This window comes from Stomoxys calcitrans, chromosome 1 (assembly GCF_963082655.1).
Source record: "Stomoxys calcitrans chromosome 1, idStoCalc2.1, whole genome shotgun sequence".
NCBI classification, from domain to species: Eukaryota; Metazoa; Arthropoda; class Insecta; order Diptera; family Muscidae; genus Stomoxys; species Stomoxys calcitrans.
In genome coordinates this window covers 197,882,370-197,906,364 of record NC_081552.1, presented here as the reverse complement: position 1 = coordinate 197,906,364, position 23,995 = coordinate 197,882,370, and the positions used below count along the sequence as shown (strand labels likewise).

The following is a 23,995-nucleotide window of genomic DNA, read 5'->3' as shown; positions in this document are numbered from 1 at the left end:
AAACTAATGCTTTTATGGGCTTCAGACCATTAATCGGGAGATCGGTCTATATGGCAGCTATATCTAAATATAGTCCGATCTGAACCATATTTGGGTCCCTTGTTAGGAGGTGTAAAACTACTCAATGTTTCCAATTTCAGCGAAATCGGGTAATGAATAAACCTATTATGGGCTTCAGACCCTTTATCGGCAGATCGGTTTATATGGCAGCTATATCTAAATATAGTCCGATATAGACCATATTTGGGTCAGATGTCGGGAGTTCTAAAACTACTCAGTGTTTCAAATTTCAGCGAAATCGGATGAAAAATAAACATTTATGGGCATTAGACCCTTTATCGGAAAATCGGTCTATATAGCAGCTATATCCAAATATAGTACGATCTAAACTATATTTAGGTCCTATGTTTGAAGGCGTAAAACTACACAATGTTTCAAATCGAAATCGGGTAATAAGTAAAGCTTTTATGGGCTTCAGACCATTAATCGGCAGATCGTTCTATATGACAGCTATATCTAAATATAGTCCGATCTGAACCATATTTGGGTCCCATGTTAGGAGGCGTAAAACTACTCAATGTTTCAAATTTCAGTGAAATCGGGTAATAAGTAAAGCTTTTATGGGCTTCAGACCCTTTATCGGTAGATCGGTATATATGGCAGCTATATCTAAATATAGTCCGATATGGACCATATTTGGGTCAGATGTCGGGAGGCCTTAAACTACTCAGTGTTTCAAATTTCAGCGAAATCGCATGAAAAATAAACATTTATGGGCTTCAGACCCTTTATCGGTAGATCGGTATATATGGCAGCTATATCTAAATATAGTCCGATATGGACCATATTTGGGTCAGATGTCGGGAGGCCTAAAACTACTCAGTGTTTCAAATTTCAGCAAAATCGGATGAAAAATAAAGCATTTATGTGCAATAGACCCTTTATCGGAATATCGGTCTATATAGCAGCTATATCCAAATATGGTCTGATTTGGCCCGTTCAAGAACTTAACCAGCGTTCATCGCTGTGCCAAATTTCAGCTGAATATCTCAATTTTTGAAGGCTGTAGAGGGATTACAACAGACGGACGGACAGACACATGGACATCGTTAAATCGTCTTAGAATTTTACGACGTTCCGCAACATAAAGGGTGATTTTTTTGAGGTTAGGATTTTCATGCATTAGTATTTGACAGATCACGTGGGATTTCAGACATGGTGTCAAAGAGAAAGATGCTCAGTATGCTTTGACATTTCATCATGAATAGACTTACTAACGAGCAACGCTTGCAAATCATTGAATTTTATTACCAAAATCAGTGTTCGGTTCGAAATGTGTTCAAATTTTGACAAATTTTGTTCAGCGATGAGGCTCATTTCTGGTTGAATGGCTACGTAAATAAGCACAATTGCCGCATTTGGAGTGAAGAGCAACCAGAAGCCGTTCAAGAACTGCCCATGCATCCCGAAAAATGCACTGTTTGGTGTGGTTTGTACGCTGGTGGAATCATTGGACCGTATTTTTTCAAAGATGCTGTTGGACGCAACGTTACGGTGAATGAACACATTTCGAACCGAACACTGATTTTGGTAATAAAATTCAATGATTTGCAAGCGTTGCTCGTTAGTAAGTCTATTCATGATGAAATGTCAAAGCATACTGAGCATCTTTCTCTTTGACACCATGTCTGAAATCCCACGTGATCTGTCAAATACTAATGCATGAAAATCCTAACCTCAAAAAAATCACCCTTTACATACTTTGTAGGGTCGGAAATTGATATTTCGATGTGTTGCAAACGGAATGACTAAATGAATATAGGGGGTATATTCTACGGCGGTGGGTATAACAAGTAAAATATTGCAAAGTTCGGCCGTGGCGAATCGTATATACCCTCCACCATGGATGGGATTTTGTGAAGTTTTTTGCCCGGTATATAAAATTGGTATGCTATTGGAGCTATATCAGGTTATGAATCGATTTGCGCCATACTTGGCTTGAATGATGGAGACCATAGTAACCACCAACACACTTATGTAGAATGCGAACTAAAGAAAATATCGCAGCTGTGTCGGTCAGTGCTAATGATGACCATCAATTATCGATCCGTCGTCGTTCGCAGTAATTGGGCCTGTTACTCAACAACGTGGAAAATTTTCAGAAGGATGTAGGTGTGAAGCCTATCAAAATAAAGCTGGTGCAAAAAATGAAGCCGATCAACCTTCTGCAACGCAGAATTTTTGGTGAATGGTCCTCTGAGAAAGATGACCGAAGATCCACCTTCTTATCGAAAAAAAATTGCGTTCAGCGACGAAGCTCATTTTTGGCTCAATGGGTAAGTAGTAAAGCAGAGTTGTCTATTTTGCTGTAAAGATCAGCCAGAAGCATTGCAAGAGCTACCAATGCATCTAGAAAAAGTCACAGTTTGGTGCGGTTTATGGGCTGGTGGTATCATTGGACCGTACTTCTTCAAAGATGATGCGAATGGTGAGCGCTATCGTGAGATGATATCCAAATGTTTGTTTTGCCAAATGCCCATGTGGTCACAGTTTGGTGCGGTTTATGGGCTGGTGGCGTCATTGGACCGTACTTCTTCAAAGATGATGCGAATTGTGAGCGCTATCGTGAGATGATATCTCAATTATTTGTTTTGCCAAATTGCCATACGGTTTCAACAAGACGATGCCACATGCTACACAGCACAAGTAACAATGGCCTAATTGAGAGGCGAGTTCAGTGAAAATTTTATTTCACGTCCGGGACCGGTCAATTGGCCTCCTAGATCGTGCGATTTAACGCCTTTAGACTATAGCTTGTAGGACTATGTTATAGCTCATGTGTATGCAGACAAGACCGCTTCAATTGACGCATTGAAAGACAACATTGAAGCATTTATTCGTGAGATACTGGCCGAAATGTTGGAAAGAGTATGCCAAAATTTGACTTAGCGGATGAACCACTTGAGGCAAAGTCACGGTCAACATTTGCACGAAATAATCTTCAAACATTTAACTAAATGGACAGTACTATCGATTCAAATAAGATTTATTCATTTTGCTGAATTTTATGTGCATTTTTTTTGAAAAACTTTCCTATGGCTCTTAATAATCACCCTTTATATTTCGGATCGTGGTAAAATTTTAAGGCGATTAAAAAATGTCCATGAGTCTCTCCGTCTGTCTGTTTTCATCACGCTACTGCCTTCAAAAATTGACATATTGAGCTGAAATTCGAATGATTGGCGATTAAGGATCTGAAACCCATAAAAGCTTTATTTTTAACCGATTTCGCTGAAATTTGAAATAGTGAGTCCATCCGACCCTAATATGGTTTAGATCGGTCGATATTTCGATAGTAGCTGCCATAAAGGCCGATTTAGAGTATTAAACCCATAAAAGCTGCATTTATTACCCAATTTCGCTGAAAATTGAAACAGTGAGTTGCATTAAGACTCTTGACATCAGACCTTAATATGGTTCAGATCAGTCGATATTTAGGTATAGCTGCCATATAGACCGATCTGCCGATTTAGTGTCTGACACACATAAAAGCTTTATTTGTAACCCGCTTTGAACCATACTAAGCACAATTGTTGGAAGAAATAACGAATCACTTCATGCAAACTTTCAGCCAAATGGGATTACAATTGCGCCCTCAAGTGGTTGAAGAAGTCAAGACCCAAGATCGGTTTTTATGGCAGCTATATCAGGTTATTGACCGATCTAAACCATACTTAGCCAGTTATGGAAGTCATAACAACAAGCTTCGTGCAATTTTTCAGCCAAATCGGATAAAAATTGCGCCCTCTAGAGGCCTTAGAAGACAAGATCCCAGATCGATTTATATGGCCGCTATATCAGATTATAGACTGCTTTGAACCATACTCAGCACAATTGCTGGAAGTAATAACAAATCACTTCATGCAAACTTTCAGCCAAATGGGATGACAATTGCGCCCTCTAGTGGCAGTTTTATGGCAGCTATATCAGGTTATTGACCGACTTAAACCATACTTAGCACAATAGTTGGAAGTCATAACGACACACTTTGTGCAAATTTTTCAGCCAAATCGGATAAGAATTGCGCCTTCTAGTGGCTTAAGAAGTCAAGATTCAAAATCGGTTTATACGGCAGCTATATCGGGTTATGTACCGTTTTGAACCACAGTAGTTGGAGGTCAAAACACCTCGTGCAAAATTTGAGCCAAATCAGATAATTGCGCCCGCAAGAGGCCTTAGAAGTCAACATCCCAGATCGATGTATATGGCAACTATATCAAAACGTGGACCGATATGGGCCATTTACAACCAAATTACGACCAATTGACCAACGTATATATATTCTTGATCGTCGTAAAAATTTAAGACGATCTGGCCATTTAAAAATTGAGATATTGAGCTGAAACTTTGCACAGATTCTTTTTTCGTCCATAAGCAGGTTAAGTTCGAAGATGGGTTATATCGGACTATATCTTGATATAGCCCCCATATAGACCGATCCGCTGATTTAGAACTTAGGCCCATAAAAGCCACAATTATTATTCGATTTTGCTGAAATTTGGGACAGTGAGCTGAGTTAGTCCCTTCGACATCCTTCTTCATTTGGTCCATATCGGTTTAGATTTGGATATAGCTGCCATATAGACCGATCTCTCGATTTAAAGTTTTGGGTCCATATTGCCCGATTTTGCCAAAACATCCTTCTTTAATTTGGCTCAAATCGGCCAAATTTGGATATAGCTGTCATATAGGCTGGTCTCTCGATTTAAGGTTTTGGGCCCATAAAAAACGCATTTATTATCCGATGTCGCCGAAATTTGGGACAGAGAGTTAAGTTAGGCCCCTCGCCATATTTATGGAATATGGCACAGATCGGTTCAAATGTGGATATAGTTACCATATAGACCTATCCGCCGATTTAAGGTCTAAGTCCCATAAAAGCCACATTTATTATCCGATTTTGCCAAAATTTGGGACAGTGAGTTGTGTTAGACCAGTCGACATACTCCTGCAATTTGGCCCAGATCGGTCTAGATTTCGATATAGCTGCCAATATAGACCGATCCGCCGATTTATGGTTTTGGACCCACAAAAGGCGCAATTATTGTCCGATGTAGCTGAAATTTGAAACAGTGAGTTGAGTAATGGCCTTCGACATCCTTTGGCAATTTGGCTCAGATCAGTTCAGATTTGAATATAGCTGCCATATAGACCGATCTCTCGATTTCAAGTCTTGGGCCCATTAAAGGCGCATTGTGCGATTTCGCCGAATTTTGGGACAGTGAGTTGTGTTAAGTCCTTTGACATCCCTCATCAATTTGGCCCAGATCGGTTGGATATAGCTGCCACATAGACCGATGCCACCGTAGCGCAGAGGTTAGCATGCACGCCTATGACGCTGAACGCCTGGGTTCGAATCCTGGCGAGACCATCAGAAAAATTTTTTCAGCGGTGGTTTTCCCCTCCTAATGCTGGCAACATTTGTGAGGTACTATGCCATTAAAAACTTCTCTCCAAAGAGGTGTCGCACTGCGGTACGTCGTTCGGACTCGGCTATAAAAAGGAGGCCCCTTATCATTGAGCTTAAACTTGAATCGGACTGCACTCGTTGATATGTGAGAAGTTTGCCCCTGTTCCTTAGTGGAATGTTCATGGGCAAAATTTGCAATAGACCGATCTATCGATTTAAAGTCTGGGCCCCTTAAAAAGCGCATTTATAACTCAATTTATCCGATCTCCTGATTTGACTTTTTGAGCCTCTGGAAGCCTCAATTTAAATTTTCATTTTTTGAAATTTTGCACATGGTGCTCCGTTACGACTTCCAACAACTGTGCCAAGTACCGTCTAAATCGGCCAAGAACCTGATATAGCTCCCATATAAACCGATCTCCCGATTTGACTTCTTGGGCCCCTAGAAGCCACAATTTTCATCCGATTTGGCTAAAATTTTGCACAAATTGATGTGGTATGACTTCCAGTAAACTGTACCAAGTACGGTCTAAATCGGTATATAACCTGATATAGCTCACATATCAACCGATCTTCTGATTTGTCTTCTTAAGCCCCTGGAAGCCGCAATTTTCATCCGATCTGTACCAAGTACGGTTCAATTCGGCCTTTAATTAGATATAGCTCCCATATTTTCGCAGAATCCATGGTGGTGGGTTTCCAAGATTCGGTTCGGCCGAACTTAGCACGCTTTTACTTGTTTTTTGTATATATTTAACTTAAGCAGATTGTTTGAAGGAATTTTTGATCACTATCGAGCAAAAAAAAAAAAATGGAAATCGGTCTACAAACGAAGATTTGGCAGCCCCATGCAATTTTCGTGACCAACTTTAGGAGCCTGCCTAAAGGCGCCCGGTCAATCTAGGGCCTTGCAATTTTACACACTACCTCGCGAGCACTCTCCCTCAGTTCTAATCATTCTAAATTTCAAATAAATATCTTTTTCCGTTGTCACACGGCAAATTTTTAACATTTTCGACTTTTTCCCACGGTGTGACAAAGGAAATGCTCCATCTCATCATCTTTACCACATGCCCTTCACATGCTACCACTTACCGGACCCATTTTTCAAAATTGAGCTCGTAGGCCTATGTATCTCGTTATGATATGAAAACTAAACTGACCTCATTCTTACTAACTTTCTGTAATAGGCTCGTCTTCTCACGATCCCGATCTCCCCCATGGGATTCTCGCCGTGCTACCAACTGTTTCACTGTTCCACAGTTTTACATGCGCCTTCGCGGGCCACGCCCTTAACTCAGACTGCGTCGATCCGAAAGGCATCCTTCACTGCCAAATCGTCGGCTCTTTCATTCCCCCTTATTCCGCTTTGCCCTGGCACACAAACGATGTGGATAGTGCCATCCTCAGGGAAAGCGTTAGTTCGACTGTTCGTGACCTGGTGATAACCACCGCTAAAAAATGTTCTGATGTTTCCGCCAGGAATCGAACCCAGGCGTTCAGCGTCATAGGCGGACATAGGGAGACGCTAAATTGCACAATGTAAAAACTTCTCCCAAAGCGATGTCGCATTGCGATTCACTGTTCGTACACGTCTTTAAAAAGGAGGCACTCATTGATATGTGAAAAATGTGTCCCTGTTCTTTTTTCTGTCAGCCAACACGCGGGGGATGCCCCTATGAATGCAGTGCATTGCGTTGGCAAGGGGAAATTAGGAATTGGAGGGGGAAAAGGATGTAGTGCTTATTGACATTTGTGCTAAATCTTTGGATGTCAAAGTGGGTGGGAAAAACATTAGCCGGAAGTCGATTCCACATACGAACAGTTCGGGCGAAATAAGAATTCCCTCTGTAATGCATTGTGCGGTTCGCTGGCCAATTAATTACTAACGGGTGTGAGTTCCTGGAATGTCCAGTATCCCTGACATACATCCTTACATCAGGAATAAGAAGACGAATATCAGATGAACACACACCATGAAAGTACCGATAGAACAGTGCCAAACAACCCACATTGCGAGGGTGATGAAGGGAGGTAATAGAGTTGGATACCCCACTGTCCCCAATCAACGCCATCGCTCTCCTCTGTACACGGTCCAGTAGCTCCAGGGATGATTTTGAAGCTCCAGCCCATACATGTGAGTTGTACTCCATTTTCGGCCTTATGAAACTGGTGTAGATGTTAAGAAGACCAGACGGAGTGAAGTATTTCTTACACCGTTTAGGGAAGCCTAAGTACTTGAATGCTTCTTTCGACACTTCGAATACATGTTTAGCCCAACGGACATCACTTTGTATTCTCATGCCCAGAACATCAAGAGCTTCTGATTGCTCAACATCTACACCGTTGATAGACAAAGATGATCGTAAAATCTACTCCATTCATTCGACCCCACTCAGAAATGGCCAGCAAATCCTGGCAGAGTGTATCGTCCATAGCCCGCCTCTTGTCCTCAATCTCCCGAAGACTTGGCTTATGGTCGAATGAGTACGAATGACAGAGATTAATGTCATCCGCAAATGAGTAGATCGGATTCGATGTCTGACCCAACAGATCGTTGAGGAAAATTAGAAAAAGAGAAGGAGAAAGAACAGAGCCCTGGGGTACACCTCCGATCAATTTGTGTTCATTGGATGAGAACCCACCTATAATGGCTGGCATAGTGCGATCTCTGAGAAAGCTCAAAATAAAACGAACGAAGCCACTACCGACACCTAATGCGACAAGCTTTGATAGCTTGCCTAATGAAATGCTGTTGTTGTAGCAGTTTATTGTGTTCTTTCTTTTGTCTGCTTGATTCTGTTGATTGTCGAGATCCAGGAACTCGGCGACTAAAATGAGGTGCGTCCAGAGGGATCTGGCTCTGAGTCTAGTGGTTTGGCTGGGCAGTTAAACAGGCGACGTTTCTCATGTGGTCTCTGTTCACAATCGGGACATACATCTTGCATGTCGGCATCAATCATTGCTCTGTAGGAGTTGAGGAGACTGCATCTGCTGGAACGGAATTGAGTCAGAACCATTCTGGTTTACCGAGTTAGGTGAATTTCTTCAGGCGGTCGTTCTCCAAGGACTACATTCATGTTCATGGGCTCATATGACTCACTCATCTATATCAGCCAGGTGCATATGATACCTGGATTTGAATTCTAGAGGCCCAGGAAGTCTCAAATTTCATAGATTTGACTAAAATGTTGGTATGTGAATTAAACTTAGGTGGCCTTTTAAAAAATGACAATCTTGGTAATTTTTTCAAAGTTTTTTAGAATAGCCATTGTAAGTCAATAAAAAAATCTATTTCTAGTTTTTTTCTTTTCTACAACACCCTCATTCTTTGGAAGATCCTTATCTTGGCAATAGAAATCCCACTTTGTGGGTTTAATAGAAGTTTTATTACAAGTTTGCAAACAAATAAAGAAACGCCCAATACTAATTAGGAATATAGACTTTGTGTCCTATTGTTTAACGACTTTCTTGGTTCATTACAATTTACGTTGTCGTAGCTACTGCCACACGACAAGGTCATATGAAGTTTGATTGCCAATGTAAGTCGCTTAATTGCTTCATGGTTGAGATGAAACTGATGCTGGTAAATAATACGAAGGAAACCCACTTCATTTGTGGCCGATGTAAGGAAATTGACCGCATTTTCTGGACAGTGAATGAAATTTTCAGAATTGATTGATGCATAGCTTGGCACTTGGTTGATACAAACCATCATCGAAGAACTGTTGGTGCGATGGCTGTAGTTAAATATTTGTTCTTATAATGGAGATTAAATTAGGCGTTGCTTTAACATAATTGCCTTGATTCAAGGTTTTCTAAGTGTAGCCATGCTATTGACAAAAAAAAAGTTAAAATCGAAAGCGGTAATGTTATGGCAAATCATCTTCAAGAATCTCTGACATTCGTAATAATAGAAGAAAATTTAAAGTAGACGAGTAGACCCCCAATACTTTCCCCGATGCCATGTGATTGCATCTGTCAAGACTAGGTTTTCATCATCTTATATATAAAAATCAATTTGTGTTCGTTTGTGGGTTCCTTATAGACTCAGAAACGGCTGAACCGATTTTCTTGAAATTTCACAGAAGTTTTCGTGGTGAAAACAGGGTACTATATTTTTGATATCTGAAGGGGGGGGCGGACCCTCCCCCTTATCCTAAATTTCAGAAACGCCTGATGTCGGAAATAGGTGTTGCGATTTTACCCAATCTTTGTGTGATCTCTTATAGTTACCTAAAAACAAAAATTTGGTATCCAAATTTCGGATGGGGGCACCTAGGGGGGCCGCCCCACCCCCAAAACTTACCAAATATATATTTAAACCAATCACGACAATATGGGACTCATATGAAAGGTATTTAAGATTAGAAAACGTATCTGATATCCAATTGTCGGACCAAAAGTTTAGGGGACCACCCCAACCCCCAAAACACCCCTTAATCGGACATATTCCCCGACCATGGCGATAGGGGACTCAAATGAAAGCTATTTGCGAGTAAAATACCGACCTGATATCCAAATGTGGGACCAAGATTCTGGGAGACCAACTCTTCCCCAAACAGGACTTATTTACTGACCATAGCAATATGGAGCTTCAAGGTACTTGAGTGCAGAATACAAATCTGAGAAACAAAAGAATAGTAAAAACGGACCCCCCCCCCCCCCCCCCCCCAAGTTGACGACCCACGTAAACGAAAAAAAGGACCACGATTTGCGGATCTGCACCTGGAATGTCCGCACTCTTTATAGAGAAGGTGCAGTATACGCGCTAGCGGATGTATTAGAGAAGTACAAGGCAGATATTACCGCCTTATAGGAAGTGCGTTGGACTGGGAATGGCGTCACTACAACACCAAACGGTGAAGAACTATACTATAGCTGCCATAACACGAGACATGAATTGGGCTGTAGATTTGTGGTTAATCGGAGATTGAAACACATTGTCTCCGGCTTTACTCCGGTGGATGAGAGGCTAGCCACAATCCGCATAAAAGCCAAATTTTTCAACATCAACCTTACCTGGGTCCATGCCCCGACGGAATACAAGGACAAGCAGACCAAGAATATTTTTTACGAGCGCTTAGAGAGAGAATATGACCGTTCTGGGAGATTTTAATGCGAAGATAGAGAAGGAATATATTTTTGGTCCAACAAGCGGAATGTTTAGCCTCCACGAGATAACGTCCAGTAATGGGTTGAGGCTGATAGAGTTCGCCGCGGCAAAAAACATGGTAGTTAGTAGCACCAGATTTCAATATAAAAATATTCACAAAGCCACATGGCTGTAACGATCAAAACACGTGGAACTAAATTGATCACGTTGTGATAGATGGAAGGCATTCATCCAGCGTGTTAGATATACCGTGGAGCGAATATAGATTCGGATTACTCGTTTGAAAATGGCAAGGAAAGTACGATTTGACACTCCACGGAAGCTGGACATTTAAAAGCTGCAAACACAACCGATGGCAGCGGCATACTCCACTCGACTGACCCAACTGCTTGATGAAAGCACTCCTTGATCCGAAGATATAATGGCGCAGTGGCAAACTATTGCCCACTCCATGAAAAATGCTGCGGAATCCATACTTGGGTAACGGAAGCCTCCTCCAATAAACCCATGGTACGACCAAGAGTGTCGAGATGCTACTGATTCCTAGAATGCGGCATATAGAGCAACCCTGTAATCAGTAGCAACGCGCCAGATGAAGGAGAGGTATCGGGAGAAAAGGACGGAGAAGAAGCATCTACTCCGCAGAAAGAAAAAGGAAATGGAAAGACGTGAGTGTGAGCGAATTGAGATGTACAGGAGTTAGAATGAAGTCCGGAAATTCTACCAAAGAATTAAACATCAAACCGATGGCTTTGGTGCAGGCACATCCTCCTGCAGAGACAAAGAAGGAAATCTGGTTACTGACACAGATAACATGCTGAGGATATGGAAAGAACATTTTACCCAACTGCTAGTGTCCGATGTTGGCGGCTAAGAGGAAACCGCAGAAGCAATCCCTGATGATGGTATCGAATGTTTACCTCCTAGTCAGAATGAGGTCCAAGTAGCAGTGACCCGACTAAAGAACAACAAGGCAGCAGGAGACCACGGGTTACCCCCTGAACTATTTAAGACCGGAGGCGATACTCTGATAAGGCGTATGCATCAGCTTATCTGCGCAATGTGGCTAGAACAACGCATACCCGATGATTGGAACCTCAGCATACTATGTCTCGTACACAAGAAAGGAGACAAGACGGAATGTGCCAACTACAGAGGAATAAGTCCTCTCGCCATCGCATACAAGATACTCTCGAGCGTACTGAGTGAAAGACCTAAAGTCAATGATATAATTGGGCCCTATCAATGCGGCTTTAGATCTGGTAAATCCACCCTAGACTAGATATTCATACTGCGCCAAATACTAGAAAAGACCCGAAAAGAACAAATCAATCATGATTTCGATACTCCTTTACGTTCAAAGGTATTTCAAGCCATGTCTGAGTTTGGTATCCCGGCAAAATAATAACACTCTGCAGGATGACACTTGCTGATACGCTTTCCTCAGTAAGAAAAGGAAAGAATCTCTCGGAGCCATTAAATACCAAACGAGGTTTTAGACAAGGAGATAGCCTATCGTGTGAGCCCTTTAATATCCTGCTGGAGAAGATTATACGAGATGCAGATGTGAATAGATATGACACACTAATCACAAGAGAACACATGCTGCTCGCATATGCCGACGACATCGACATCATAGGTCGCTCACCGGAAGTAGTAACTGCAGCCTTTGAAAGAATCAAAAGAAAATCAGTGAAAATGGGTCTGACAGTAAATGGAGATAAGACGAAATGGATGGTTTCAACTCCCAAAAGGCCTTGCACAACCGACCAGATAAAGAAAATGGAGAATGTTGGGAACCACAACTTTGAGACAGTCAGTAACTTTATCTACCTCGGCAACGCCGTAACCGAAACTAATGACACCAAACTTGAGATTAAGCGAAGAATAATAATGCCACACAGATGATACTTTGGACTAAGTAAGCAGTTTAGAAACAAGGCCACCTCTCGACAGACGAAGATTACACTATACAAGACACTGATACTACCCGTGCTGTTATATGGTTCTGAAGCATGGGTACTTGTGAAAGCAGATGAGGCAGTGCTTGGAGTATTTGAGAGAAAGATTCTTCGTATAATATATGGACTACAGTTTGCGTTAATGTAGAATATAGGTGACGTATGAACCACGAGCTGTATAACGACAATAGCATAGTTACACTCATCAAAATACAATGGCTGCGTTGGCTAGTTCATGTTGTCAGAATGGATGAAGAAACTCCAGCAAAGAAGTCTTTTGAAGGCAAACACGGTGGTACACCCAAGCTGGGAAGACCAAAAGCCCGGCGGAAAGATCATGTGGTGGGAGACACCTAGAAACTTGGTGTCAGAGATTTTAGAATGAGAGCAGAAGATACAGGCGCTTGGTTCCACTAGCTGAACGCTTCTACGTTCAGCTAGTGGAACAAATGTTCTGTCATAGCCAATTAAAATAAAGTAATACAAATCTGATATGCAGATGTGGAGATTCAGATATAGGCACTTATATTGTTGAACTGTTTGTCAAGCGATATACTATTTTTGTAGAATGGCATTTCACTAAAAGCTCTTTAATTGTCGAAAATAGATATTCAAAAGAAAATTTTTGCTCCATATTGAGTAAAAGACGGCGCATCGGAGCGGGCCCGTTTCAGCTAGCCATCTATAAAGAAAAGTCTGATGTCCAGACCTTTCGACTGTTTTGAGTCAGCATTGGTGCTAGCCAATCTGCGATCTAATATGTCAGGTCCATATATCAAAGAAACAATGTAACAAAATGTCTTCTATTTGCACCCACTGTGCCTTTATGTACTACTAAGTATCTTAACTCAATGCTGGAAATTTTACGATGCAATAAGACAGAGCGTTTTGTTCAACAACATAATCTTACAGCGTTTTTATGAGTTTTACAACCTACAACTTTAGTGGCAAAGAGATAAAGTGAACGAAAATAGTCTATGTTTTGCATGTGAGCTATGCAAATATTTTCTTTTGCGTTTCAAGTATTTACTGCTTTAAGACGCAATAAATTTAGTCTTAGATACATTAAGGGGGATGGAATGTAATTGTTTAACCTGGGTAATAATATCCTACACCTGCGTGGTACAGGGTATTAGAACTTTATGTTACTTTACTTTAATTAGCTATAACAGAATATATGTTCCTCTAGCCGAACTTAGAATAACGTTCCAAGCGCCTCGGTCTTCAGTGCCCTTTCTATAATCTGTGACACCATGCTTCGAAGTGTCTCCCACTACTTGATCTTTCCATGGGGCTTTTGGTCTTCCCGATTTGCGTGTACCACCGTGTTTGCTTTCAAAAGACTTCTTTGCTGGAACTTCTTCATCCATTCTGACAACATGACCTAGCCAACGCAGCCAATGTATTTTGATACGTTCAACTATGCTATCGTCGTCATACAGCTCATACAGCTCGTGGTTCATACGTCGCCTAAATTCTCCATTAACGCAAACTGGTCCATATATTTAACGAAGAATCTTTCTCTCAAATACTCCAAGCACTGCTTCAACTGCTTTCACAAGTACCCATGCTTCAGAACCATATAACAACATGGGTAGAATAAGTATAACCCGTCTTGTATAGAATAATCTTCGCCTGTCGAGAGTTGGCCTTGTTTCCACAATAAACTGCTTACTTAGTCCAAATTAGCATCTGTTTGCCAGTATTATTCTTCGCTTTATCTCAAAACTGGTGTCATTTGTTTCGGTCAGGCGGTGCCGAGGTCGAAAAAGTTGCTGACAATCTCAAAAGTGTGATTCCCAACTTTCTGATCGGTTGTACCATCCATTTCCTCTTAACTCCATTTACTGCCAGATCCATTTTCACTGACTCTTTTTCGATTCTTTCAAAGGCTTCAGTTGATACTTCCTGTGAACGACCCAGGAAATCGATGTCGTCCGCATAGGCAAGTAACATGTGTTCTCTTGTGATTAGTGTGCCATATCTATTCACATCTGCATCTCGTATTATTTCTCCAACAGGATATTAAAGAGATCACACGTTAGACTGTCTCCTTTTCTGAAACTTGTTTGTTATTAAATGGCTCCGAGAGATTCTTTCCTATTCTTATTGAGGAACGCGTATGAGCAAGTGTCATCCTGCAGAGGCTTATTAATTTTGCAGGGATACCAAACTCAGACATGGCTTGAAATACCTTTGAACGTAAAGCAGTATCGAAGGTGGCTTTGTAGTCAACAAAGAGATGGTAGGTTTTGATTTGTCCTTCTCGGGTCTTTTCCAGGATTTGGCGCAGTGTGAATATCTAGTCTAGGGTGGATTTACCAGCTCTAAGGTTGCAATGATAGGGCCCAACTATCTCATTGACTTTAGGTTTTGATCGTTCTCACAGTACGCTCGAAGGTATCTTGTATGCGATAGTGAAGAGACTTATTCCTCTGTAGTTGGCACATTCCGTCTTGTCTCCTTTCTTTTGCACGGGACACAGTATTCTAGGGTTCAAATCATCGGGTATTGGTACTTCTAGCCAGATTACGCAGACAACCTGATGCATACGCCTTATCAGCGTATCGCCTCCGGTCTTAAATAGTTCAGCGGGTAACCCGTCGGCTCCTGCTGCCTTGTTGTTCTTTAGTCGGGTCACTGCTACTAGGACATCATTTTGACTAGGAGGTAAACATTCTATACCATCATCCATACCTTATATGCCTTCGGTCTTAAATAGTTCAGCGGGTAACCCGTGGGCTCCTGCTGCCTTGTTGTTCTTCAATCGGGTCACTGCTACTTGGACCTCATTCTGATCACGAGGTAAACATTCTATACCATCATCGGGGATTGGTTCTGCGGTATACTCTTCCCCGCCATCGTCGAACACTAGCAGTTGGGTAAAATGTTCTTTCCATATCCTCAGCATATTATCTGTGTCAGTTACCAGATTTGCTTCTTTGTCTCTGCAGGAGGGTGGGCCTGCACTAAAGTCATCGGTTTGATGTTTAATTCTTTGGTAGAATTTCCGGACTTCATTCTAACTCCTATACATCTCAATTCGCTCATACTCACGTCTTTCCATTTTCTTTTTCTTTCTGCGGAATAGACATTTCTCCTATCTCCTTTTCTTCCAATACCTCTCCTTCTTCTGGCTACTGATTGCAGGTTTGCTCTGCATGGCGTATTCTTGGCTTCAGTAGCATTTCGACACTCTTGGTCGTACCATGGGATTTTTGGGGAAGGCTTCCGGTACCCAAGTATGGATTCCGCGGTATTTTTCATGGAGTGGGCAATGGCCACTGCTCCATTATATCTTCGGAACAAGGAGTGCTTTCATCAAGCAGTTGCGTCAGTCGAATGGAGTATGCGGCTGTCATCTGTTGTGTTTTCAGCTTTTCAATGTCAAGCTTCCGTGCTGTTTATGCCAAAATACCATAAACAAATTCTCATACCTAAATCCCTAAAACTTCGTTCAAAAATCCAATTACAATTCAAGTACAATCTAATGTATCTAAGACGTTGCCACAAGTTTATGCTACAACGGCGGTAGCAACAACTTAACGAATAATTTTGACAATCATACTAAGATGACTTCCGATAGAATTTCGTTAGCATACCTTCTTGTTCACTTACAACCGTTGTACTGGTAGGACTACGAAAATAAATCCTCTTAAATCAATCCAATCCTAATTCGTTTCAATTTTCCTATTTCTTGTCTTCCATCTTGCACTGGAGCAACAAAGTTTCATCTACTCTAACCATCTGAGATTTGAATTGTTTTTGGCTCATGTGATGTCTCATTTCTCCTCCAAGTAGACTTCAGCTGTTCCATCTCAACACGTGCAGTGTCAGATCGTACTTTTCACGCCATATTCAAACGGGGGCGAACCTTTGCCGCAACAAGGTAGTGATCCGAATCTATATTCGCTCCACGGATCGATTGTACATCTAACACGCTGGATGAACGTCTTCCATGCATCACAACGTTATCAATTTGGTTTCTCGTGTTTTGATCGGGTGGCAGCCATGTGACTTTGTGAATATTTTTATGTTGAAATCTGGTGCTACTAACTACCATGTTTTTTGCCGCGGCGAAATCTATTAGCCTTATCCCTTTATTGGACGTTATCTCGGGGGAGCTTTATTCTCCCGATGTTGGACCAAAGATAACTTCCTTCCCCATCTTCCCATTAAAATCTCCCAGAACGATTTTAATGGGCGGGCAGCGGTCATATTCTCTCACTAGGCGCTCGTAGAAAATATCCTTGGTCTGCTCGGCCCCGTCTTTCGTGGAGACATGGGCACAAATAAGGCTGATATTGAAGAAATGGCTTTTATGCGGATTGTGGCTAGCCTCTCATCCACCGGAGTAAAGCCGGAGACAAGGTGTTTCAATCTCCGATTAACCACAAATCCACAGCCAAATTCATGTCTCGTGTTATGGCAGCTATAGTATAGTTCTTCACCGTTTGGTGTTGTAGTGACGCCATTCCCAGTCCAACGCACTTCCTCTAAGGCGGTAATATCTGCCTTGTACTTCTCTAATACATCCGCTAGCGCGTATACTGCACCTTCTCTATAAAGAGTGCGGACATTCCAGGTGCAGATCCGCACAACATGGTCCTTTTTTTCGTTTGCGTGGGTCGTCAGCGTTGAGGGGTTCCGTTTTTACTATTCCTTTGTTTCTCTGATTTGTATTCTACACTCAAGTACCTTGAAGCTCCATATTGGCATGGTCAGTAAATAAGTCCTGTTTGGGGAAGGGTTGGTCTCCCAGAAACTTTGTCCCACATTTGGATATCAGGTCGGTATTTTACTCGCAAATACCTTTCATTTGAGTCCCTATGTCCGATTAAGGGGTGTTTTGGGAGTTGGGGTGGTCCCCCAAACTTTTGGTCCGACAATTGGATATCAGATACGTTTTCTAATCTTAAAGCTGGAGATAAGTTGTTTTAGTATTCAACTAACAATGAATCCACAGCCAAATTCATTGCTCGTGCTATAGTTCGTTACCGCTTGGTGTTGTTGTGATGCCGTTGCCGGTCCATCGCACTTCCTGTAAGGCGGTAATATCTGCCTTAAACTTCTACAATACAACCACCATCGCCTATACTGCACCCTCTCTATAGAGAGTGCGGACATTCGAGGTGCAGATCCGCAAATCATGGTCCTTCTTTCGTTTGCGTGGTTCATCGACGTTAGGGAGGTCCGTTTTTACTATTCCTTTGTTTCCCAGAATTCTTCTTATAGTTTACCGGGGGCGGGTTATTGGCCCAGCGCCTCAACCACATAAGCATTGTGGGACCGCAAATGTATTCGTCGTTATACCGAGCCGCATGCTCCAAGATCCAACACTCGCCTCCAGCCGTCCCTAACCTGGGAACAGACGCTGATGTTTGCCATTGGTTATTTGAAGGCGCCAATAGCTCGCCTTGTTATCTCAGGTATCATTGGCACTCAGTATTAAATTAAGAGCCAGTGCCACCTGACTCCTCACTCTTCTCTCGAAAATCGCTGACTACCCGCAGCCGCATTTGCAGCTTCTCCGCATAAAATCGGAGCTTCTCACTATCCGCAACCTGTGGACGCGCCCGGTAGCTTTTATCTTAGCTTCCCTTGATAACGATGGACACCACACAAGTTGGAGCCCAAAGTTCCAGCCGGTGTGGTGCTGATAGTTATCCCGTAGCCTCTCATCCACCGGAGAGAAGTTGGACACCCTAAAGAGGTGACAATATAGTTGACCAAAACACAAGTAAAAGTGTGCTAAGTTCGGCAGCTACTCCGCATAAAATCGGAGCTTTCCACTATCCACAACATGTGGACGCGCCAGCTAGCTTTTGTCTTAGCTTCCCTTGATAACGATGGACACCACACAAGTTGGAGCCCAAAGTTTCAGCCTGTGTTGTGCGATAGTTATTCCGTAGCCTGTCATCCACCGGAGTAAAGTTGGAGATGATACCCTTAAGAGGTGACAACATAGTTGACCAAAACACAATTGAAAGTGTGCTAAGTTCGGTCGGGCCGAATCTTTGGAACCCACTGCAATGGATTCTGCTAAAAATTTTTACAAACCAAATTTGCTTGAAGGGGAAAATTTTATTCTACATACCAAACTTCCGTTAAACTGGCAAAATTAAAGTTTCAGGGAACCGAACAAGGATAATCGAGAGACAGATTTATCAGGTTATAAACCGATTTGAACCGTACTTAGGAGGCCTCAAGAAGTCAAACCGGGACATCGGATTATATGGGAGCCAAATCAGTACTTGGCACAGTTGTTGGAAGTCATAACAGAACACATTGTGCAAAATTGTAGCTTAATTGAACAAAAATTGCGGCTTGTAAAGGCTCAAGAAGTCAAATCAGGAGATCGGATTATATTGGAGCTATATCAGGTTATAGACCGATTTGGACCGTACCTGACACAGTTGTTGGAAGTCATAACAGAACACGGCTTGCAAAATCTCAGCCTATTCGGATGAAAATTGTGGCTTCCTGGGGCTCAAGAAGCCTAATCGGTAAATCGTTTTATATGGAACTATATCCAAATCTCAACCTATATAGCCCATTTGCAGATATTTATCCCAATTTATGGGGTAAATACCTTTTGGGTATTTACCCATTTATATCCAAAAGCTGGGTATTTATAATTTTGCAGATATCTTGGGTATAAAAACATTTTTCCAAAAATTTTTGATGATTTCGTATTCATTGATCTTCTGATCTCACAAAATCGGATTTCAGTTATATATAGCCGCTATATAGACCAATCTCCAGACTTAAAGTCTTGAGGCAATAAATTGGTAATTTTTCATCCGATTTCAATCAAATTTGGCACAGTGAGTTCTGGTAGACCCTTACAAATTCCGGTGTGAATTGTGGTCCAGATCGGACTATATTTGGATATAGCTGCCTGTAGACCGATCTCCTGATATAGAGTAATGAGCCTATAAAAGGAAAATTTTTCATTCTATTTCGATGAAATTTGGCACAGCGAGTTCTGGTATCGTTACAAACCTTTTTTTGGAATATCGTCCAGATCGGACCATATTTGGATATAGCTGCCCTTAGACCGACCACCCGATCTCCCGATATAGGGTATTGAGGCCATAAAAAAACCATTTATTACCCGAATTCGATGAAATTTGGCACAGTGTGTTCTGGTAGACCCCTAGCCATTTCTGTCAAATGTGGTACAGATCGGACCTTATTTGGATATAGCTGCCATATATACCGATCTTCCGATATTGTTTAATGAGCCTATAAAAGGAGCATGTTTCATGCTATTTCGATGAAATTTGGCACAGTGAGTTCTGGTAACCCTCTAAACCTTTCTGTTGAATATCGACCAGTTCGGGCCATATTTGGATATAGCTGCCTTATAGACCGATCTCCCGATATAGAGTATTGAGCCCATAAAACGCACATTTTTCATCCGATTTCGATGAAATTTGAAATAGTGAGACTATGTGCAAAATTTTAGCCAATTCGGACGAAATTTGTGGCTTCTCAAGAAGTAAAATCGGGAAATCGGTTTTTATGGGAGCTATATCAGGTTATAACCCGATTTGGACCGTACTTGGCACAGTTGTTCGAAATGGAACACCACATACAAAATTTCCAAATCTCAACTGATATGGCCCATTTGCAATGCCCAACGACATACATCAATATAAAGAATCAGTGCAAAATTTCAAGCGGCTAGCTTTACGCGTTCGACTTGTATCGTGATTTCGACAGATGGACGGACGGACGGACATGGCTAGTTCAAGTCAGAGTGTCTTGACGATCCAGAATATATATTCTTTATAGGATCCCAGATCAATATTTCGAAGTGTTGTAAACGGAATGACTAGGTTAGTATATCCCCATCCTATGGTGGTGGGTATAATAATTATTTCTTCTCTCATGATTGCCATAATATTTAATATAACGGAAAATCTTCATCGTTATAAAAGTTGTGGTAAATGTTACATATGTCACGAATTTAATACTTGTCCCTGGCAATTTTATTGCGCTTTAAAAGAATTTTTATATATGTATACGTTCCTCATTTCAGTTTATATTTTGAAGAGGATTAGCAGATTACTGCGCAAATTATTGCTGTCAATCAATGCTGCTTATTTATATTGATAATCGTTTTCATTATGTCATATAAGTGAAAGGATTCTTTTGAAACAAATAATAAGCAACGACCTTTGTTACATTTTTTTCACATTTTGCAGCATAATCATTTTATGCTTTGTGGGCATGCGGCTGAGTGAAAGGGTCTTTGGGAAAGATACTTTGAAGGCAAATCACAATCACAATAACAAAAAGTAATTAACCCTTTAATATGGATGGCCAAACAAATCATTGCCATTCATGGCAAGTTTGGTAAAGCTTTTCCCACAATGTAACAGAGTAGGTCTTAGAATCCTTGGGAAAAACAAAATATTTCTAATATATATCCTTGTGATATGTTGTAGTGTGAAATCGTTAAGCAAGAATCTATTTCGGGCAATAACTAAGAATGCTTGCAAGACAACACTACTTCACCACAAATATTGTATTTCTGTAGTATATGGCCTTTCTAAACTAAACAAGAATTAAGGATACTGCAAGTCAGGTGCTTGAATGACAAAGTGCTATTTTGTGTTAAGGTTTATATTATTGGCATATCCTGGACGCCAAGATTCCATTGGACTTTGAATACCAAACGCAAAACTCGTTAGGATTTCCTAAATAATTACAAATCGTAAAATAAAGTATACTTAGAACTATATGGGTTGCCCAAAAAGTAATTGCGGATCTTTTAATAGAAAGTAAATGCATTTTTAATAAAACTTAGAATGAACTTTAATCAAATATACTTTTTTTACACTTTTTTTTCTAAAGCAAGCTAAAAATAACAGCTGATAACTGACAGAAGAAAGAATGCAATTACAGAGTCACAAGCCGTTGAAAAAATTTGTCAACGCCGACTATATGAAAAATCCGCAATTACTTTTTGGGCAACCCATACATTGACATTACAATATTTCTTCTTATATTTTGTTAGGATACTGCTCGACACGTTACGAATGCTGGTCCTCCATGCAATACCCCTGAATTATCGAAATTGGAGAACAAAACGAGTAAACTTTATAAATCTCCCAAAAGGGGAGGGATACAGGCTGCTCAGAAAAATTGATTACAGAAAAATAATCTCCAGACTTACAGGCGGTAAGGACACAGACAACACACCATTGGTGGACGTTTCGGATGCCTGGTTAGGGCCTCATCAATAGCGCCATCGCTGATTACACGTGCTGGAACTTTGAGCTCCGACTTTTGTGGTGTCCATCGTAATCACGGGAAACTTAGCTGAAACCTACCGGGCCTTTCCGCAGATTGCGGATAGTGGAAAGTTCCGTTTTTATGCGGAGTAGCTGCATATGCGGCCGCGGGCAGTCAGCGTTTTTCGAGAGGAGAGTCTCAGTGAGGAGTCAGGTGGCACTGGCTCTTAATTAAATACTGAGTGCCAATGATACTCGAGATGACAAGGCGAGTTATTGGCGCCTTCAAATAACCAATGGCAAACATTAGCGTCTGTTCCCAGTTTGGGGGCGGTTGGAGGCGAGCGTCGTATCTTGGAGCAAGCGGCTCGCGACAACGAGTGATTCATGTGCGATCCCACAAAACCCATGCGGTTGGGGCGCTGGGTCACTAATCTGCCCCCGGAAAACAATAAGGATCACTCCGAGAAACAAAGGAATAATTAAAAGTAAAAAGGCGTAAAGTTTGGCCGGGCCGAACTTTGGATACCCATCACCGCGGGTATATAATGTATGTAAACCACCTTTCGTCATAATCTGGTGAAAAATGCATAATGTATGCCCCCCATAGTAGCTATATCGAAATAGAGTCCGATTTAAACCTAATTCAACACGGAAACTGCGTGGTCTAATAATTACAAGTCATTGTTCAATTTTGTAGAGCAAAATATGGGACTTTTTGGTAGCCATATACAAATATAGCCCAATCGGAACCATACACGGATGTCGAAGAGCCTAACATAGGTTAGGCTAGGTTGAAGAGAGGGTGTAGATATTAATCCGCCCCATGCCACTATGGATATACACCTAAAAACTATAAAGTAACCTCTTAAAAAGAAAATTTTAAGTTAGGAATTCCGTGCTACTTACAAAATCCTTAATTGTTTTCAATACCACTCCCCTAAGTTGGTTCATGTCTGGTATTGTGTCTCCACCTTAGTGCCGGTATCTGTTAGACCCGAAAGCCGGGCAATGACAACAGAAATGCCCCAACGTCTCATTATTAACCCCGCATGCCCTATATATGCCGTCACTTGCAGCACCGATTTTACATAAGTAAGCTCACAGTCCTATGTGTCCCCTTATGATACCAATAGCTATACTGACCTCCTTCTTACTTCCATTCAGTAATAGCCTCATCTTCTCACGATCTGGACCCCCCATAGGGGTTTCGCCATTCTACCTGTCGTTTCGCTGTTCCACAGGGTTGCATGCACATTAATCACCCACGCCTTTAATTCGGCCTGCGTCGACACGAAAGGCTTCGGGTTGACCAAGTTTGTCGACGGCAAACCTCTGGCCTTCACCGGCAAATCATCTGCTCTTTCATTTCCCCTTATGGCCCTTTATGGCCCGGCACCCAAACGAGGCGGATTTTGCCATCCTCAGAGAAGCCGTTAATCTCCTTCTAACACTGCAAAACTGTTCGTGACCTTACCGTCCTGGTTGATATTGCCCTTATACCAATTTTACTGTCCGTAAAGATGTTCACACTCGACGTCCTCGCGTTAGCACAACACTTTTTCACCCATTCCATGATCGCCCGGATCTCCGCCTTCAGGACTGTATTATGGTCAGACAGTCTAAAACAGATCTCAGTCCCGGGGTTCTCAATGTAAACCCCCAGGCCCACACTGTCCTCTAGCTTTGATCTATCCGTGTAATATGATCTTCCAGATGGCAATACTAGGGTTCCGTCAATCCAAAACTGTGCCGATGGCAGTAGTGCCTTGCACTCGACTTCAAGGTTCTTCTCAGGTATCCGATAGGAAACCTCTTCTCTTCCTTCCAAGTTTCCAATCGTCGCCTCGTTTATACCGCGATGGTATGAGCTGCTCCCATCCTCAATCCCTTCTCACATTGCCTTAAGTCCCATAGCCGCAGTGGGTGCCTCACAATTAATCTGTATGTCAATGGGTCGGATATGTAGAATAGCCTAACACAACTCACTGTCGCAAATTTCGGCGACATCGGGCAATAAATGAGCTTTTTATGGACCCAAAACCTTAAATCGAGAGATTGGTCTATATGACAGCTATATCCAAATCTGGAACGATTTGGGCCACATTGAAGTAGAATGTTGAAAGGCCTTAAACAACTCACTGTCCCAAATTTCAGCGAAATCGGACAATACATAAGCCTTCTATGGGCCCAAGACCTTAAA

The 23,995-nt window shown here is 41.7% G+C and overlaps 1 protein-coding gene across 1 annotated transcript in view; it reads left to right on the top strand.

The window, feature by feature from the left end:
- LOC106091488 (uncharacterized) overlaps nt 1-23,995 on the top strand; it is a 297,696-nt gene that overhangs the window by 87,812 nt on the left and 185,889 nt on the right. The window lies entirely within an intron of this gene.